Source organism: Schistocerca piceifrons, chromosome X (assembly GCF_021461385.2).
Source record: "Schistocerca piceifrons isolate TAMUIC-IGC-003096 chromosome X, iqSchPice1.1, whole genome shotgun sequence".
In the NCBI taxonomy this organism is placed as follows: domain Eukaryota; kingdom Metazoa; phylum Arthropoda; class Insecta; order Orthoptera; family Acrididae; genus Schistocerca; species Schistocerca piceifrons.
The window spans coordinates 811,285,800-811,306,643 of NC_060149.1; positions in this window are offsets into that span (position 1 = coordinate 811,285,800).

Genomic DNA, 20,844 nt, shown 5'->3' on the forward strand with positions numbered 1-20,844 from the left:
CCAAGTCCTTTGCTGTCTCTGACAGAATTACAATGTCATCGGCGAACCTCAAAGTTTTTATTTCTTCTCCATGCATTTTAATACCTACTCCGAATTTTTCTTTTGTTTCTTTTACTGCTTGCTCAATATACAGATTAAGTAACATTGGGGAGAGGCTACATCCCTGTCTCACTCCCTTCCCAACCACTGCTTCCCTTTCATGTCCCTCGACTCTTATAACTGCCATCTGGTTTCTGTACAAATTGTAAATAGCCTTTCGCTCCCTATATTTTACCCCTGCCACCGTTAGAATTTGAAAGAGAGTATTCCAGTCAACATTGTCAAAAGCTTTCTCTAAGTCTACAAATGCTAGAAACGTAGGTTTGCCTTTCCTTAATCTTTCTTCTAAGATAAGTAGTAAGGTCAGTATTGCCTCACGTGTTCCAATATGTCTACGGAATCCAAACTGATCTTCTCCGAGGTCGGCTTCTACCAGTTGTCCATTCGTCTGTAAAGAATTCGCGTTAGTATTTTGCAGCTGTGACTTATTAAACTGATAGTTCGGTAATTTTTACATCTGTCAACACCTGCTTTCTTTGGGATTGGAATTATTATATTCTTCTTGAAGTCTGAGGGTACTTCGCCTGTCTCATACATCTTGCTCACCAGATGGAAGAGTTTCGTTAGGACTGGCTCTCCCAAGGCCGTCAGTAGTTCTAATGGAATGTTGTCTACTCCCGGGGCCTTTTTTCGGCTCAGGTCTTTCAGTGCTCTGTCAAACTCTTCACGCAGTATTGTATCTCCCATTTCATCTTCATCTACATTCTCTTCCATTTCTATAATATTGTCCTCAAGTACATAGCCCTTTTATAGACCCTCTATATACTCCTTCCACTTTTCTGCTTTCCCTTCTTTGGTTAGGACTGGCTTTCCATCTGAGCTCTTGATATTCATACAAGTGGTTCTCTTTTCTCCAAAGGTCTCTTTAATTTCCCTGTAGGCAGTATCTATCTTACCCCTAGTGAGATAAGCCTCTACATCCTTACATTTGTCCTCTAGCCATCCCTGCTTAGTCATTTTGCACTTCCTGTCGATCTCATTTTTGGGACGTTTGTATTCTTTTTTGCCTGCTTCATTTACTGCGTTTTTATGTTTCTTCCTTTCATCAATTAAACTCAATATTTCTTCTGTTACCCAAGGATTTCTACTAGCCCTCGTCTTTTTACCTACTTGATCTTCTGCTGCCTTCACTACTTCATCCCTCAGAGCTACCCATTCTAGTAGGGGTAATCTACTAAATTAGAGGCCCAAATCAAAGACATCGGTATGCAGCAGTATTTTGGAACATATATTGTCTTCGATCATTATGAATTATCTCGTAGAGACCGTCTATCGATACACAGTCAACACGGATTTAGAAAACATTGTTCTTGTGAAACACAACTAGCTCTTTACACACACGAAGTGCTGAGTGCTGTTGACAAGGGATTTCAAATTGAATCTGTATTTATGGACTTCCGAAAGGCTTTTGGCACTGTAACACATAAGCGGTTTGTAGTGAAACTGCGTCCTGATGGAATATCATCTAAGTTATGTGACTGGTACGTGATTTCCTGTCGTAGAGGTCACAGTTCGTAGTAATTGACGGTAAGTCATCGAGTAAAACAGAAGTGATTTCTGGCGTTCCCCAAGGTAGTGATATGGGCCCTCTGCTGTTCCTTATCTATATAAACCATTTAGGAGACAATCTGAACAGCGGTATTAGGTTGCTTGCAGATGATGCTGTCGTTTATCGTCTTGTAAACTCATCAGAAGATCAAAACAAATTTCAAAACGATTTGGAACAGATATCTGAATGGTGCGAAAATTGGCAGTTGGTCCTAAATAATGAAAAGTGTGAGGTCATCCATTTGAGTGCTAAAAGGAATCCGTTAAACGTCGGTTATACGATAAATCAGTCTAATCTAAAGGCCGTAAATTCAAATAAATACCTAACAATTACAATTACAATTACGAACAATTTAAATTGGAAAGAAGACACAGAAAATTATATAGGGAAGGCAAACCAAATACTGCATTTTATTGGCAAAACACAATATGTAACAGATCTACTAATAAGGCAGCCTACCATACACTTGCCCGTCCCCTTTTGGAGTACTGCAGCGAGGTGTGGGATCATTACCAAATTGGATTAACGGGCTAAATCGGGAAAGTTCAAAGAAGAGGGGCACGTTTGATATTATCGCGAAATAGGGAGATAGTTTCACGGACATGATAGAGGATTTGACATGGACACCATTAAAATAATGGTGAATTTCGTTGTGGCGGAATATTCTCACAATATTTAAATCACCAACTTTCTCCTCCGAATGCGAAAATATTTTGTTGACGCCGACCCAGATGAGGAGAAACGATCATCATAACGTTGTTGTTATGGTCGTCAGTCCTGAGACTGGTTTGATGCAGCTTCCCATGCTAGTCTATCCTGTACAAGCTTCTTCATCTCCCAGTACCTACTGCAACCTACATTTCTTCTGAATCTGCTTAGCGTATTCATCTCTTGGTCTCCCTCTACGATTTTTACCCTCCACGCTGCCCTCCAATACCAAATTCGTGAGCCCTTCATGCCTCAGAACATGTCCTACCAACCGATCCCTCCTTCTAGTCAAGTTGTGCCACAAATTTCTCCTCTCCCCCAATTCTATTCAATACCTCTTCATTAGTTATGTGGTCTATACATCTAATCTTCGGCATTCTTCTGTAGCACCACATTTAGAAAGCTTCTATTCTCTTCTTGTCCAAATTATTCATCGTCCATGTTTCACTTCCATACATGGCTACATTCCACACAAATACTTTCAGAAACGACTTCCTGACATTTAAATCTATACTCGATGTTAAGAAATTTCTGTTCTTCAGAAATGCTTTCCTTGCAATTGCCACTCTACATTTTATATCCTCTCTACTTCGACCATCATCAGTTACTTTGCTCCCCAAATAGCAAAATTCATTTACTACTTAAAGTGTCTCATTTCCTAATCTGATTCCCTCAGCATCGCCGGACTTAATTCGACTACATTCCATTTTCCTCATTTTGATTTTGTTGATGTTCATCTTACATCCTCCTTTCAAGACACTGTCCATTCCGTTCAACTGCTCTTCCACGTCCTTTGCTGTCTCTGACAAAATTACAATGTCATTGGCGAACCTCAAAGTTTTTATTTCTTCTCCGCCTATTTTAATTCCTACTCCGAATTTTTCTTTTGTTTCCTTTACTGCTTGCTCAGTATACAGATTGAATAACATCGGGGATAGGCTACAACCCTGTCTCACTCCCTTCCCAACCACTGCTTCCCTTTCATGCCCCTCGACTCTTATAACTGCCGTCTGGTTCCTGTACAAACTGTAAATAGCCTTTCACTACCTGTATTTTACCCCTGCCACCTTCAGAATTTGAAAGAGAGTATTCCAGACAACATTGTCAAAAGATTTCTCTAAGTCTACAAATTCTAGAAACGTAGGTTTGCCTTTCTTTAATCTATCTTCTAAGATAAGTCGTAGGGTCAGTATTGCCTCACGCGTTCCAACATTTCTACGAAATCCAAACTGATCTTCCCCGAGGTCGGCTTGTACCAGTTTTTCCATTCGTCTGTAAGGAATTCGTGTTAGTATTTTGCAGCCGTGACTTATTAAACTGATAGTTCGGTAATTTTCATATCTTTAAACACCTGCTTTCTTTGGGATTGGAATTATTATATTCTTCTTGAAGTCTGAGGGTATTTCGCCTGTCTTACATGTCTTCCTCACTAGTTGGTAGAGTTTTGTCAGGGCTGGTTCTTCCATGGCTATCTGTAGTTCTAATAGAATGTTGTCTTCTCCCGAGGCCTTGTTTCGAGTGAGCTCTTTCAGTGCTCTGTCAAACTCTTCACGCAGTATCATATCTTCCATTTCATCTTCATATCATCTTAATAAAATAAGGGAAATCAGAGCTCACGCGGAAAGATATAAGTGTTCGTATTTTTCCGCGCGCTGTCCGAGAGTGAAATAATGAAAATTATTGCGAAAGTGGTTCGATGAATCCTCTTGCGGGCACTTAAGAGTGACTTGCAGAGTGTCCATGTAGATGTAATTGAGATGTGGAGATACAGATCCATCAGGGACATGTCGACTGTTGGTAATGTGACTGTGAAGTGGAAACGCGAAGGAACAATCACAGCTAAACCAATACCAGGAACACCTCATGTACTTACGGTGGGGGATTGTAGAGCATTGAGGAGAGTTGCTGTAAAAAGATGCACGAAATCAGCGGAAGAAATCACTTGTGAGTTCGAAAGTGCTACTAGACACTAGCTAGCACAACGACAGTGCGAAGCGAGTGAAAAAGAATTGAGTGTGATCGGCAGTGCGTCATAAGCCACACATTTCTGTGAGTAATTGTCATCACGTGTAGTACCAACCGTAAATGACGGAGGAAAAGGTTTAATGGTATGGGCTTGTTTTTTGTGGTTAGGATGTGCTCCATTGCGCTTAAGAAATCTCTAAAAGCAGAAATATATGACCACATTTTACTGCGTACAGTAGAGGAACAGTTCAGAGATGATGATTGTTCGTATGAGCATGACAATGCACCCTGTCATAAAGCAGCATCTATGAGGCAATAGTATCTGGACAAGAACATTCCTGAAATGGACTGGCCTGCCCAGGGTTCCGAGCTGAATTCAATGTACCATATTTCGGAACGAGTTAGAAAGTTGACTTCGGTCCAGACCTCCCCGTCCAACGTTACTAACTTGTGTGGTTTCGGGTCTTGAGAAAAAATGATATTGAGACCCATAACTGGAATGTCACCAGCAGAGTTCAAGCCGTCATAAAGGCGGTTGTCTGCACACTTTTGATTAGATGATGTAGACCTCGACGGGTTGTTAATCGATAAACTTACATCCTTTCATTCGTTGATACATGTTTAGAAATTTTATCGAATAAGACCTTGTGACGTACTTGTAACCGAGGAGCAGCAGTTCGAATCCTGCCTCGGGCATGGATGTGTGTGATGTCCTTAGGTTAGTTAGGTTTAAGTAGTTTTAAGTTCTAGGGGACTTATGACCTCAGAAGTTGAGTCCCATAGTGCTCAGAGCCATTTGAACCATTTTTTTCGAGGAGCAGCGAGACACGCAGCCTATTATACGCCGTTTCGTGCAGTACGATAACTTCTGATACAAAGACCCCTTAGACCGTCCATAGAGGTGACACACTTCTGTGTCCTCTGACTGCTCAAACGTCTCCATTTGTTTGACGTCCAGTTATAGCTCGTGCAGAATGATTCTGTGTGTGCTTATTGATTTCCATGTTCATCAGCTTAAACAGGTGGAAAGCTCAGAGAATACCAGTTTTATAGAACACAGTAAAACTCCTAGCAGTATCAAGTTTTGCCCAGAAGAGATCTTGTTAAATTCATTTTTTAATCCCCCTCGTAAAACGGTAACTCGGAAACCCTTGCTGTTTTCTTAGCACTGTTGTATTTTTTTGTTCTGTACCAATCACACTCTTGTTTTCAAGTAGCCAGTCCCTCATTTAGAAGTGAGTAGCAGCATTCCTTCATCATACTGTAATATACCGATAGCCATTATGAGGAACGTGACGATTATGTATTTGACACATCGCACCGAACGAGGTTGCGCAGTGGTAGGACATTGCGAGGACGGCGGCTCAAATCACCGTCCCTCCGTAAACATTTATGTTTTCCGTATTTTCCCTAAGTTTCTGATGGCGAATGCCGGGATGGTTACTTTGACAGGGCACGACCGACTTCCTTTCTCATCCTTCCACATTCAGAGATTGAGCTCCGCCTCTAATGACCTTGCATCGAGGTGCGTAATCCCTAACCTTCCTTTCTTTTCTTTTTCGAAACTTCTTGGTTGCTATAAATTCTGCGGTGGTTACGAGTAATCTTATAACAACTGAGATTGCCACAGGAGGTCGGACGTATTTGTGCATCCGCTCTAAAGAAGACGGATCCATTGCCCAGCTAGGCCAATCAAATTATATGAAGGTGTCGTGTCTGTTCTTTCTCTGACAGAATGGCTGAAAGCACCTATCGTGTTTGAAGGTGTCCGTAACCAGACCATGAATGAAATTGTCGAATTTGTTGGTGTATCAGCCGGCCGAAGTGGCCGTGCGGCTCTAGGCGCTGTAGTCTGGAACCGCGAGACTACTACGGTCGCAGGTTCGAATCCTGCCTCGGGCATGGATGTGTGTGATGCCCTTAGGTTGGTTAGGTTTAACTAGTTCTAAGTTCTAGGGGACTAATGACCTCAGAAGTTGAGTCCCATAGTGCTCAGAGCCATTTGAACCATTTGGTGGTGTATCAACACGGACTGTCTACGAGGAATCGTGTACCAATCGTAGCCACGTAACACGGCGTAAGGGCAGTGGTCGTAAAAAGATCCTACCCGACTGGGGTCAAAGAGGAACGTCAAACCTTGTCAAAGGCAACTGGTTTTGTATTCAACGTGAGTTGCTGCTGTCTGTGAGCGTAGGTCCATCTCAACCAGTTTCCGGCGAAACTTTGTGCAGGGAACTATATGAGATGGATCTTTGGAGCTGAGTACCTTGCAAAAGGCCGTTGTTCACGACATTGTTCGCAGCTCCACGTCTTCAATTGATCAAACAACACCGAAAATGGACTGTAGCTGACTGGAGGCGTGTAGTGTGGTCTGCCAAATCGCGATTTTGCCTCTTCTCGAATTATATAAAGCGTCAAGCACACCGATGGACTAATGAGGAATTCAATCCACAGAGTGTGGAGGGTGTATTTCCGGCCAGAGGTGGTTCAGTAATGTTTTGGGGGTATTTTTCTCATCATGTCAAAGCTCGGTTCATTTAGGTTCCTGGGAACATGAGCGGCGATTAATAAAATCTTCTCGGGCTTCCAGTCACATCGGGTGGTTAAAATGCCACGAGCTTTCGTCCGAGCTCTCCTCTTCCATGTCAAGTGGCCAAACAGTGCGTACTGTGGAGCAACGCTGGACGAAAGGCGCTTACGCCTACGCTATCGGGGAAAATCATCAGTGGCAGAACAGAAAATCGACACTGAATTCTAGTGGACGAAACGACTGTCATTATTAGGACGAAGGGATTTTGGGATAACGTTATAAGAGGAGCCACTGAAATAAAAATATCTGAGAATACCATCAGTAAGGACGGCGGTTTGCAGCTCATCACAGACTGGGACGCTGCCATCGCACGGTTGAAGTGGGGCCACGACGGTTGCGGGACGAAAAAATTACCATGTTTGGCGAGGGAAAGAGCATCAGTGATGTCACAGCCAACAGAGCGGCTATATAACGCCGAGGCCGCGGCTACAAGGCAGTCATTTACCACTTGACAATGGCGAGGAGAGCACGATCGAAAGTTAGTGGGATTTTAACCGGGCCCCTCTCGCCGGAGGCTCGAGTCCTCCCTCGATCATGGATGTGTGTGTTGTACTTAGCGTAAGTTAGTTTAAGTAGCGTGTAAGTCTAGGGACCGATGACCTCAGCAGTTTGGTCCCTTAGGAATTCGCTCACATTTGAACATTTGGATTTTAACCACCAGCGCGGATGGTAGCCCGAGGAGATTTTATTAAGTCATGTCGCCACGAGACCATACATTTATACATAAACCGGAATGTTTAGTTCAATATTTTCGGTGACCAAATGTTGCCCAACAGCCATGTTCATAGGGCTGCACGCATAGCTTTCTGGTTTGACGAGAACTCTGAAACCTTATGGCACCTCGAATGGCTCGCTGAATCACCCGATCTTAATCACTCACAAAAGTCTTCAAATTATCTGGATCAGCTTAGCAATCAATTTCCATAATTTACTAGCTTTATGGGAACTAATCAACAATTAGTGGGTTCAGCTGAATGCGACATATCTCGAGAAACTTGGGGACTAACTTCCTCGCTGAACTGCGCCATTATGCAGGTTAGACGTGCTGTTTCACCGCATCAGTGGGATGTCTCCGGCGGTTAATAATTGTTGGTCCAGCGTGGTTATCAAGCATGAAAAATAAGAGATAAAATTAAAACTTTAACCAATTAATATTGTTAAGTAGTGCTGTTGAAGTAGTATACGCGCACTGTGGAGTAGTTTTTATTTCTGAGCTGTGCACTTGCAACAAACCAACATTCTAAGAATTTCACTTGCTTTGATCTCGATTTCCAAGATATTTTGTCGCGTCGATAAAACCATAAAAATATCTGTAAGGAAATCATGTACATAATTCATATTTCTGATTAACGGAATCTTGAGAGGAACCACATGTTGCACTATGTATCAGGAACTGATCCTATGTAAAACAGCTAATAGGGTCTAGAGCTTCCATTCAGTCTCTTGTTGACCAGTCTGTTGTGGCAGTTAAAGATAGAAAAACGAAAGCCGAAGTTTTAAATTTCACATTCAACAAATCGTTCACACAGGAAATCGTACAAACATACCGTCATTTGACCATGGGACTGACTTGCGAATGAACGACATAGCAATAAGCACCCCAAGCGTAAAGAAACAACTGAAAGATTTGAAATCAAATAAATCACGAGGCAGGGATGGAATCCCAGTCCGGTTTAACAAAGAGTACTCTACGGCATTGGCCAATTACCTAGTTTGCATTTATTGTGGATATCTCGCCCAGCTCAAAATTCCAAGTGACTGGGAGAAAGCGCAGGTGACTCCAGTATATAAGAAGGGTAAAAGAAGGGACCGACAAAATTACGGACCAATGTTCGATTTGCTGCAGAATCCTTGAACATATTCTCAAATCGAATATAATAAACCTTATTGAGACTGGGAAGCTTATGTCCACGAATCAGCATGGTTTTAAAAAGCATCGCTCGTGCGGAGCTCAGACTGCCCTTTTCCCACATGGTATATTGCTAGCTATGAATGAATGGTAATAGGCAGATTCCATATTTCTAGATTGCCGGCAAGCATATGACACGGTGCCCTATTTCGGGCTGTTAACGAAGGTACGAGCATATGGAATAAGTTCACAAATATGTGAGTGGCTCGAAAACTTCTTAAGTAATAGAACCCAGTATGTTGTGCTTGACAGCGCATGTTCATCAGAGACGAGGGCATCGTCTGTATTGCCCAGCGAAGTGTGACAGGACAGCTGTTGTCCCCTATACAAATAAATGATTTGGCGGAGAGGACGACCATCAATCTGCGGTGTACGGTAAGATGTCGAAGTTAAGTAACTGTAGGAAGGTACAACACGACTTAGGCAAAATTTCCAGTTGGTGTGATGAATGGCAGCTAGCACTAAATGTGGAAAAAATGTAAGTTAATGTGGATGAGTAGGAAGAGCAAATATGTAATGTATTGTATCGCTAGCGTCCTGCTGAACTCAGTCTACATCTACATCTACATCTACATGTATACTCCGTAAGCCACCAAACGGTGTGTGGTGGAGGGCACTTTACGTGCCACTGTCATTACATACCTTTCCCGTTCCAGTCGCGTATGGTTCGCGGGAAGAACGACTGATGGAAAGCCTCCGTGCGCGCTCGAATCTCTCTAATTTTACATTCGTGATCTCCTCGGGAGGTATAAGTAGAGGGAAGCAATATATTAGATACCTCATCCAGAAACGCACCCTCTCGAAACCTGGACAGCAAGCTACACCGCGATGCAGAGCGCCTCTCTTGCAGAGTCTGCCACTTGAGTTTGCTAAACATCTCCATAACGCTATCACGCTTACCAAATAACCCTGTGACGAAACGCGCCGCTCTTCTTTGGATCTTCTTTATCTCCTCAGTCAACCCGACCTGGTACGGATCCCACACTGATGAGCAATACTCAAGTATAGGTCGAACGAGTGTTTTGTAAGGCACCTCCTTTGTTCAAAAATGTTCAAATGTGTGTCAAATCTTATGGGACTTAACTGCTAAGATCATCAGTCCCTAAGCTAGCACACTACTTAACCTAAATTATCCTAAGGACAAACACACACACACCCATGCCCGAGGGAGGACTCGAACCTCCGCCGTGACCAGCCGCACAGTCCATGACTGCAGCGCCTTAGACCGCTCGGCTACCTCCTTTGTTGATGGACTACATTTTCTAAGGACTCTCCCAATGTATCTCAACCTGGCACCCGCCTTACCAACAATTAATTTTATTTGATCATTCCACTTCAAATCGTTCCGTACGCATACTCCCAGATATTTTACAGAAGTAACTGCTACCAGTGTTTGTTCCGCTTTCATATAATCATACAATAAAGGCTCCTGCTTTCTATGTATTTGCAATACATTACATTTGTCTATGTTAAGGGTCAGTTGCCACTCCCTGCACAAAGTGCCTATCCGCTGCAGATCTTCCTGCATTTCGCTGCAATTTTCTAATGCTGCAACTTCTCTGTATACTACAGCATCTCTGTATACTACAGCATCACCCGGGAAAAGCCGCATGGAACTTCCGACACTATTCAGACGCGGGCTGCTAGATTTGTTACCGGTAGGTTCGAACAACACGTAAGTGATACGGAGGTGCTTCGGGAACTCAAATGCGAGTTGCTGGAGGAAAGGCGACATTCTTTTCGAGAACCACTGTTGACAAAGTTTAGAGAACCGGGATTTGAAGCTGACGGACGAACGATTCTACTGCCGCCAACATACAATGCGCCGAAAGACCACGAAGATAAGATTCGAGAAATTAGGGCTCATACAGAGGCATATGGATAGTCGTTTTTCCCTCGCTCTATTTGCGAGAGGAACAGGAAAGGAAATGGCTAGTAGTGGTACAGGGCAATCCTCGCCACGATCCGTACGGTGGCTTGCGTTGTATCTATGTAGATGTAGATCTAGATGTAGAATAAGGAAAACTGAGATGTGTCAGTTTCTTTGGTTATCTTGACATGTCAGCAGTTCTCTATGATGCGCTTATGCATCTTGTTTGGTTCTGCTACTTCACCTTTTTTAATGGTACTCATAATTATACTACCAAGAAATTAGGCTGTTTCAGACGAAGCTGGACGCACAAAGAATAAATGATACTAGCGTACGTGCTGTCACGCTAGTGTCGGTTAAAATATTTACAAGTTCACGGCAGATAACGTTATCATGAACTCTTGCGCCATCGAGGTTGTTTGTCTACAGCTTAATTGAATTTATCGCAACGCGGCTCGAAACAAAGAAATCGCAGGGAGACACGATCACATCGACTCTTGTATCAGCAATCATTTCCTACTCAGACATCACTTAAGGCAGATAATATCAAAAGAACGAGGTGTGTAAACGCTTAATCACAGATGTCACTTGTTACCAGCGCTCTGATGGCAGTATAATGGATATCGTAGTAGGATACACACAAATAATGGATGTCGTAGTGGGATACACACATTCCATATTAAGCCTCTGGTTGGGATGAGGATTCAAGAACTTAACAGTCCTTTCCTGCCAAGCTCATATTGTAACAATTTTCCGAAGCTTGCCTCGGACTGGCTAATCTGGTGTTCTCGCAGGGAATCGAACACGGGATGGTCAGTTGTAAAGCAGGAATGTTCTCATCAGAATTTGTATTTGTGTATTTTTCCAAGGATTTCATTTACTCTACTATGAGGGATTATAGAATTTATCTTGATATGAAGAGAATAAACAGACTGGAACCTATGTAAGAAAGTGGTACAATATTAAACTGAAATGATTCACAGAAAAAGTGGAAACGCAAAATTACAACTAGGAGATCGAAATATAAATGACTGTCCTCCAAACTTTGAGTTACGAAGGCGGGAAACATTTTCTCGTCCGAATTATGCTGGAAAGGGGTATAAATGATCTATAGATCATTGTTTTTATGCAGCCCTTTGGTGTCTTCAATCAAATTCCAAACCTGTTTGCAGTATCTTTAGAAGTGATGATTTTTGACTCCATTTGTGGTGCCGTGTGTCTGAGTTAGTCTCTTTACCTTTCGAAGTTCCTGGATTGATTTTTCATCGTCAATTTGATAGCAGCGTGCTGTACTCCAGCTTTTCCTTTCATTTCTATACCCATCTGTAACAAACCAAACACATTGCAGGGAACGCAGTATATTCATCATTTCCTTCTAAAGTACACGGTTACATACACACCATTCATACCAGTCGAAGATGTAATCATTAGTTCCTTGGCTATGAAATAAAGCAGGAGAGAGTCTATGCAGTTTTATGCAATGTTCCTTCGGAAATGCGCGAATGTCCGAAGGAACAAACACTGCCGAGGATTTATAGAGTATTAAACCATGAAATGTATTCGCAAACTGCGAATACGTAACCATCACAGCTATACAATATACTGGAATCAAATCAAAATTTTGGCCAGACTGCACTTGAACCCAGATTTTCCGTTTTACGCGAGCGGTCGCCGTAACAGCTTCGGCTATCCAATCACGCTTCACAGACAGACCCATACTTCCGTATGTCTCAGTGTCCCCTTCCCACAGTGCTCGCACAATTATGTGATTACCGCATAGGGAGAGACTTTTTTAGTTTTCTCGTTATACATGCATGCAGGCACTGGGAGTTATGGAAACTTGGATATGTCCCTGAAGCGTGCTCCGCTAGCTAAAGTGGTTAAGGCAACCACTGACGTAAATCGGGAGATCCAGTTTCGAGTCCCAGACTGGCACAAATTTTCATTTGTTTCCAATACATTGTATGACTGTGGTGGTACAGTATTCGCAGTTTGTGAATACATTTCATGGCTTATATGACCCACTCACCGCATTTTCTCTCTCTACTTTTTTAAGGCTATGTTTCCACGCACTAGTGCCTCAGTACAGCGTTTAGGTAAACTCAGACATTGATATAGAGGAATGGTGGATCGATTTTCCTTTCAGCGCGTGTTAACATCACGAGAGGAGTTGCGTACTTCTGCCACATACACAAAATTAAAATTGTTAAAAACACACAGAATATTTCTAACACCACACGTGGGCTATTGAGGCAAATGTTGTGAACTATCTCTCCACCGCTCCTTCCCTTGCTTCGCAGTCAACATATAACGAAGCCACTTCCATGCGAAAATAATTTCGAAACGAATATAATAAATAGCCAGGTCGTTCGGCGATATGACTAAGGTCATAGACAACGTGAAGCCTTCACCATAAGCCAATGAAACTTCACTAATGTGGACTATTATTTCAAGTAGTTATTTTTTCAGCTTCAGCTAATATCGCCTTTGGTGTAATCGAACAGAAATAGATCTCTCCCTCCATTTGTAGGTGCTAGATATTATCTTGGGAGGCAGTGTCCCACTCTACTTAATCTTGTTGCCTCTTCTAGTAAAAAGATGTGGACTAGATGCCATTTCATAATTACCCACATATGCTTCATGTGGACGGGTCTAGTGGTATTGCTGATAAGAAAAGTTGTCGTACGTCTTTTCGAGCGCTTTGCATAAAGAAAGGAGTTTGTGAGCAGGTCTTGCTAGGAAATCGCATTTTCCTGGCGTTGTAAGGACAGCAATACAGCGTTCAGGAAGATGTTGAGTATGTTTCTTGTAATGTTCTTTATACTTTCAACAAACAGGAAAGGTGCAAAATCACTCTGAGCTGCAATTCAAACTTGATTACGTCAAACCGGGTGCTGTGTGTATTTGCCTAATATATTCAAGCAATTATCGCTATCCTGGTCGGCGCTGGACTCGTAAACAATCATAACTGATGCCAAAGCAGAATCTGTTTTCACCGCAAGCCATCGGTAATGAGCTGCACGGTTATGGCATTTGACAGAAATTGGCGAGTGGCATACTTGATCGTAGCCCAACTTCCTGACAGTCTTGCCGTGCGACGTGGAGCTGTGGTCAGCACACTGCACTTGTCGCATTCGGGAAAACAGTTGTTCAAATTCCCGTTTGGCCTTTCATATTTACATTTTCCTCGATTTCCTTAAATTTTGTTAAGCTCTGGTTCCTTTAAAAATGAATACGGCCGATTTCTTTTTCCACCCCTCCACCTTCCGAGCTTGTGCTCAGTCTACAGTGATCCTTTGTCGACAGGATGTGAAACCTAATCTTCCTTGCTCATAGTCATTGCTGACATTGTCAGTGGAATATTGATTCTAATTTGTGCTGCAGTCACCCGGCCTACTCAAGGCCAACTATATGGAAATACTGAGATGCTGAAATAGCACAATAATAGAAACAATAGACCTTTCTTTCAGCAAGTCACACGTAACTGTTAAAAACTCGCGTGCAGTATGTGGTTTTTACTTCGTCGACAACTCGGTGCTGTGAATCATCTCCCGTGCTGCTCTCCATCGCTGTCCCATGAGAATATGTCGCCTTTTTCGTATTCCACTTTTGGGTATTAAGACGAGAGAAAAAATAAAATTCGTATGCCATTGCACAAGAGCAGTTTGGGCAGATAAGTCTGGGTTTTTTTCCGGTATACTTGCCGTTTCTTAAAGGAAATGACCTTATCGATCAACGTCAATTGCTTAGTGATTAGAGACAGGGCTCTTGTCAACTGGACAAGGTTGTAGAAGAAAATAGACTGTGGCTGTCTGGGAGAATCGTTCTGGAATTCGTCTCAAGTAATGTATGGAAACTACGTAATACTTACATCATCAGCTCTAGACAGGATATGAATGCCACTGCTCTCGTACTCTAACTCCACCAATTAATCGATTGCGCCACCCCAATCGATTGTCGTATTAGCAATCGTTGATACGACAGACACATCATACAGCAGACATCTTGTTTACTGTGTAGAGAAGCGCATCCGTTAAGACAATGGACTCGCATTCGATAGGACGACTGTTTAAATCCTCAATTGGCCACTCAGATTTGGATTTTACAATGGTTTCCTAAATCGCTTAACCCAAATTCTGGGTTTGTTCCTTTGAAACGTGCACACCCGATTTTGCTCCTCGTCCTTCCACCATCCGAGCTCGTGCTCGACCTCTAACGACATTGTCGTATACTAAACACTATCTTATTTTATTTATTTAGCGTATGGCTAATACAGACATATGATGAAATTAAATTACATATACATATGTACATATTGACACACAAGAAACTTAAGTTTGTCTTTACAACTGAATATCCAGCCCTTCAATCCAGCGCACTGCATCTGGAGTTGCTAGCAGGAAGTCCTCTTTGGCGCCGTGATAGGCTCGAATCCTGCATTCACTGACAATGTGGTGCACAGTCTGGTATGGAGACCCACAGTCACAGGCAGCTTCTTCCACTTAAAGAGAGCATCCCTGCATCGGCCATGGCCAGTACGGATTCTGTTGAGGGCAGTCCAGGTCTTGCGTGGTAGGTCGAATCCACTTGGAAGTTTAGCACCTAAGAAGATGTTATGCAGGTGCACATCTGCCACTGCTTCCCACCGACCTTTCCATTCTTCAAGAGGTTTGAAATCCTTAGCAACCATGTCAGTAACATAGCACAGAGTTGAATGGCGTGATTTCAGTCTCTTACGATTTAAAAGTGGTAGGTCGCTATGCACGGGTAGCTTAGAATTCCTGGAGATCTTGTGGAATTCTCTCATAAGGGCAGCACATCTGCGTAGATCAGGAGGCATTATACCGGTTGACAGTGGAAGCCAATAAACTAGAGTAAATCTGATTTCACCAGATATTATGCGCATTGTCGTATTCAGCTGGGTATCAACAAGCCTTGTATGATGACTGTTCGTCCAAACAGGTGCACAATACTTAGCACTTGAGTAAACCAAGCCCAGAGCTGAAGATCGCAGGGTGGTTGCTGAAGATCCCCATATAGTTCCGCATAGCTTATGGAGGCTGTTGTTTCGAGTCCTCAACTTTTGAGCTAAGTTAATAAGGTGTTGTTTGAAGCATAGTGTACGATCCAGGATGACACGAAGATATTTTGGGTTCCAATTATGACGAAGAATTCTGCCTCTGAAACTTACTTCCAGTTTTACGTTCGCCAACCGGTTATTCAGATGGAAACAACACACTTCTGTTTTACTCAGAACTATCTAATCAAAAGCATCTGGACATCTATTAGTGAACATTAATACTGGATCTGTCCACCTTTCGCCTTTATAATACCTTGAATTCTGCTGAGGACCGTTCAGGGAGGTGTCTGTATGTCTGTAGCGGAATGATTGCATTCTACCTCAAGATCCGAAATCCGAGAAGGTAGTGGTGGTGTCGCTGAGGTCTCGAATGAGCTCGACGTTCTAACCCATCTCGAAGACTTTCCATTAGGTTGCTACAGGGTACAGCGTGAGTCACCACTCTAAATCACTCGGTTCCGGTGATGCTTTACCCAATGGCGTAGCTCTTTATCCCACTTCAAGTGTAGCGTTGACTATGGAAATGTGTAGCTTATGAGCAACTGATTAACCATTGTATCGCACACGAAACAAGGCCCCGAGAGTAGACAACATTCGATTAGAATTACTGACGGCCTTGGGAGAACCAGTCCTGACAAAACTCTTCCATCTGGAGAGCAAGATGTATGAGACAGGCAAAATACCCTCAGACTTCAAGAAGAATATAATAATTCCAATCCCAAAGAACGCAGGTGTTGACAGATGTAAAAATTACCGAACTATCAGTTTAATAAGTCACAGCTGCAAAATACTAACGCGAATTCTTTACAGACGAATGGAAAAACTGGTACAAGCCGACCTCGGGGAAGAGCAGTTTGGAATCCGTAGAAATGTTGGAACACGTGAAGCAATACTGACCTTACGACTTATCTTAGAAGAAAGATTAAGGAAAGGCAAACCTACGTTTCTAGCATTTGCAGACTCAGAGATAGCTTTTGACAATGTTGACTGAAATACTCTCTTTCAAATTCTAACGGTGACAGGGGTAAAATACAGGGAGCGAAAGGCTATTTACAATTTGTACAGAAACCAGATGGCAGTTATAAGAGTCGAGGGACATGGAAGGGAAGCAGTGACTGGGAAGGGAGTGAGACAGGGTTGTAGTCTCTCCCCGATGTTAATCAATCTGTATATTGAGCAAGCAGTAAAGGAAACAAAAGAAAAATTCGGAGTAGGTATTAAAATCCATGGAGAAGAAATAAAAACTTTGAGGTTCGCCGATGACATTGTAATTCTGTCAGAGACAGCAAAGGACTTGGAAGAGCAGTTGAACGGAATGGATAGTGTCTTGAAAGGTGGATATAAGATGAACATCAACAAAAGCAAAACGAGGATAATGGAATGTAGTCGAATTAAGTCTGGTGACGCTGAGGGAATTATATTAGAAAATGAGACACTTAAAATAGTAAAGGAGTTTTGATATTTGGGGAGCAAAATAACTGATCATGGTCGAAGTAGAGAGGATATAAAATGTAGACTGGCAATGGCAAGGAAAGCGTTTCTGAAGAACAGAAATTTGTTAACATCGAGTATTGATTTAGTGTCGTGGAGTCCTTTCTGAAAGTATTTGTATGGAGTGTAGCCATGTGTGGAAGTGAAACATGGACGATAAATAGTTTGGACAAGAAGAGAATAGAAGCTTTCGAAATGTGGTGCTACAGAAGAATGCCGAAGATTAGATGGGTAGATCACATAACTAATGAGGAGGTACTGAATAGAATTGGGGGAGAGGAGAAATTTGTGGCACAACTTGACAAGAAGAAGGGATCGGTTGGTAGGACATGTTCTGAGGCATCAAGGGATCACAAATTTAGCATTGGAGGGCAGCGTGGAGTGTAAAAATCGTAGAGGGAGACCAAGAGATGAATACACTAAGCAGATTCAGAAGGATGTAGGTTGCAGTGGGTACTGGGAGATGAAGAAGCTTGCACAGGATAGAGTAGCATGGAGAGCTGCATCAAACCAGTCTCAGGACTGAAGACCACAACAACAACAACAACAACAACAACAACATTTATAATTTCTTACGCACAGTCCTTATGTAGCTGGACTTTGGAACTACAAGTGATTCCTTCCGATTATTTCAAGCGATTTTTTGGAGCGATCCTCAGCAATGCCCGAAGGACCCTGTCTATCAGTACATGAAAGACCCTGCTCTTGTTTTAGCAGTATTTGTTCCTTCGCATTTCCACTTCACAATCACATCGCCAACAGTCGACTTGGGCACCTTTAGAAAGACTGAAATGTCCTTGTCGAATGTGTTACTCAGGTGACATCCCGCGGCCAGTGCACTTTCGAAATCACTGAGTTCGCATGACCAATCTATTCTGCTATTACTGCTTCTCTCCTGACAACACAATATTCCCCGCCTCCACTTCTACTGGCAGGTCTGCTCTGGTGACATCTAGTAGACAATTTCGCATGATAAAGTGGTGTTCCGATACTTTTGATCAGATAGTGTACGTAATCTTCTTTCCTTCGTTTGAAATGTTAATTTTTCCACAAAAATAATGTTCAACATTTACATCTGAAACAACATGTAGGTCACTACCAGCGTCACAGCTAGCCATGCTTAAAATAGGTATATGCAAATGAAACTTGCTATTAAAAAAAAAGGTAGGGAAAACCGTTACTTGGGTTGTAACGTATTGTAAATGACACCAATAAGTGATAGGCCGGAGTACAACTTAGAGGTTAGCCTCTGAGAAAATAAAGATCTCGAGAGAATAAGTCACACCTGTTTGCTCAATCTGTTAAATCCTGTATTTCAGGCCACCCGAGGCAGCTGTGTCCGTCAGGGTGATATGAGTCTTTAATTCAGCGGATTAATTTTATTTCCTTCATTGGGGATCGGAATGAGCTGTGCAATTTTCCAGTTTCCAGTCTTTAGGTGCGCGTCTTTCATCGAGCGAGCGGCTGCATATGATTGTAAAACATGGAGACAATCTAGACCGGAGTACTTGACTCTATTGAATGATCAAGTTGCTTCGCGAAATCGAGGAACCTATTTCTAAACAGCTGTTCCTGATTCGAGTTCTGGAATATTTTCTGACGTTCTTTGGAGGAGAAATTCCGGAAAATTGTGTCCAGTAGCGTCACGTTAGTGACTCTGACATTGGTAACATTACTATCATCCCACAGTGGTTATGTCTTGCCGCGGGCGTATTTTACATACGACCGGAACCTCTTTGCATCTTCTGCCGGATTTCGAAACAAAGTTTCGTTGTGGAAACTGTTAAAAGCATTTCCAACTGAAGTCCACACTACCGCACTATATTTCGAGCTTCTGTAAAACACTGACAATCTTGGAGATTTTGAGTCTTTTAAAGCTGGCATGCTCTTTTCTTTTCTTCTGTGACAGTGTCATGGCCTATTTTGTGTGCAATGGAGGATCTGTTACGTCCCTTATTAATTTACTTGGTATGAATCTCTCAAATGCCGTCAACATTATTTCTTTGTATGTAAGCCACATCTGATCGACGCTAGCATAATTACTTTAGGAGGAATGGAGGCTGTCTCATAGGAGTGCCTCAAACAAATTTCTGTCGGATTTCTTAAATAAATATCTTCTGCGTTTATTTGTAGCTGACTTGGAATTGAAAATATGTAGCCTCGCTACAACGAGCTTGTAGTAACTAATCCCTGTATCCATCATGACGCTTTGTATTTGCTCAGAATTGTTTCTTGTTAAGAGGTCAAATATGTTATATCAATCATTTACACTTCGTATGGGCTCACGAGCTAATTGCTCAAAATAATTTTCAGACAAAGCATTTAGTACAATTTCGGTCGATGTTTTATGTCTACCACTGACTTTAAATATGTACTTTTCACCAACATATCGAGAGTAGATTGAACTGTAATGGTATGATTAGGATACCTACTAGTATTTGAAATGAAACTCAAATTTTCCTTGAGGACGTAGAAGCAAAATATAGTGACAGACCGTACCTTCGTGTGGTGCCATGGTTTAGTGAAGATAGTTTTCGCCGTGTCCTGCTTTTCAATTAGTGAGAACTACTGCTTTTCAAAAAAGTAAAAGTCTTTCATATTTTGCCTTAGTTCGATTTTTTTAAACGCAGCCAGTTATAGTAACGTTTATGTAAGGATCAGTTGGTATCACTGTGCACACAACCTCAACTACATCCAGGAATACAGCCGCCAGAAGGAACTGGAGCCGTCTGCTCAAGTAACAACGCCTTCACAGCCTTCAGTGATGTCCACAGAGTAGAAGATATATGTAAAGGCAGCTCGCAATTCGTATATCAGGCGGTGAGATAAGATTTTATGTTATTTCAGTTTAACTTGGTGGTCTGATTAAATGAGCGTGTTGTTAAAGCAGTACTCCAACACTTTGTTAGGCGTGCGATTCTGTCAAGTAGTTCTTTCAGCAGATGTTTGTTGAAGTGACCTCTAGTGTGTTATACGTGACAGAACTGTTTTTACTGCAATATAATGACACTCTCTTCTCCTTTCTCTCTCTCTCTCTCTCTCTCTCTCTCTCTCTCTTTCTCTTTCTCTTTCTCTTTCTTTTGACTAGCCCATCAACTAAATATTCGAGTCAACAGTTATAAGCTAGATTATTTAAGTCTGTAAATTTGCGGGACAGCTTGCCGTATCGTGGTATCACAGGCCTTGTTTGTGAACTCGCTAATCATGTCGCATACCGATAATAACTGCTGATGGCAACAAAATTATTTTAAATTGCTCTTATTTCTTATCTCTCGTTGAAGTAAGCCGACGCCTTTGTAGATTGCATCACCTCTTTCTCTCGTATCAAGCGAGATGTCTCATTATCAGCTGACGCTGTACTGATAATTTAAGTTTTCCACTTCGTAACATTTAAATATTGACAAGCGTCATCTCCTTGCTCCGGAATGGCTTACGAGTAGTAAAATTTTCGATAAACTAAGAGATAGTGGTTCTGCGCTAGAATGTAGTTTTGTATCATGCACTATTTATAAAATTGTGAGATGATATCTTCTGTAAGAGCTTTATAAGACACATCTGCCTATAACTTTTCACTTCGTAGCGT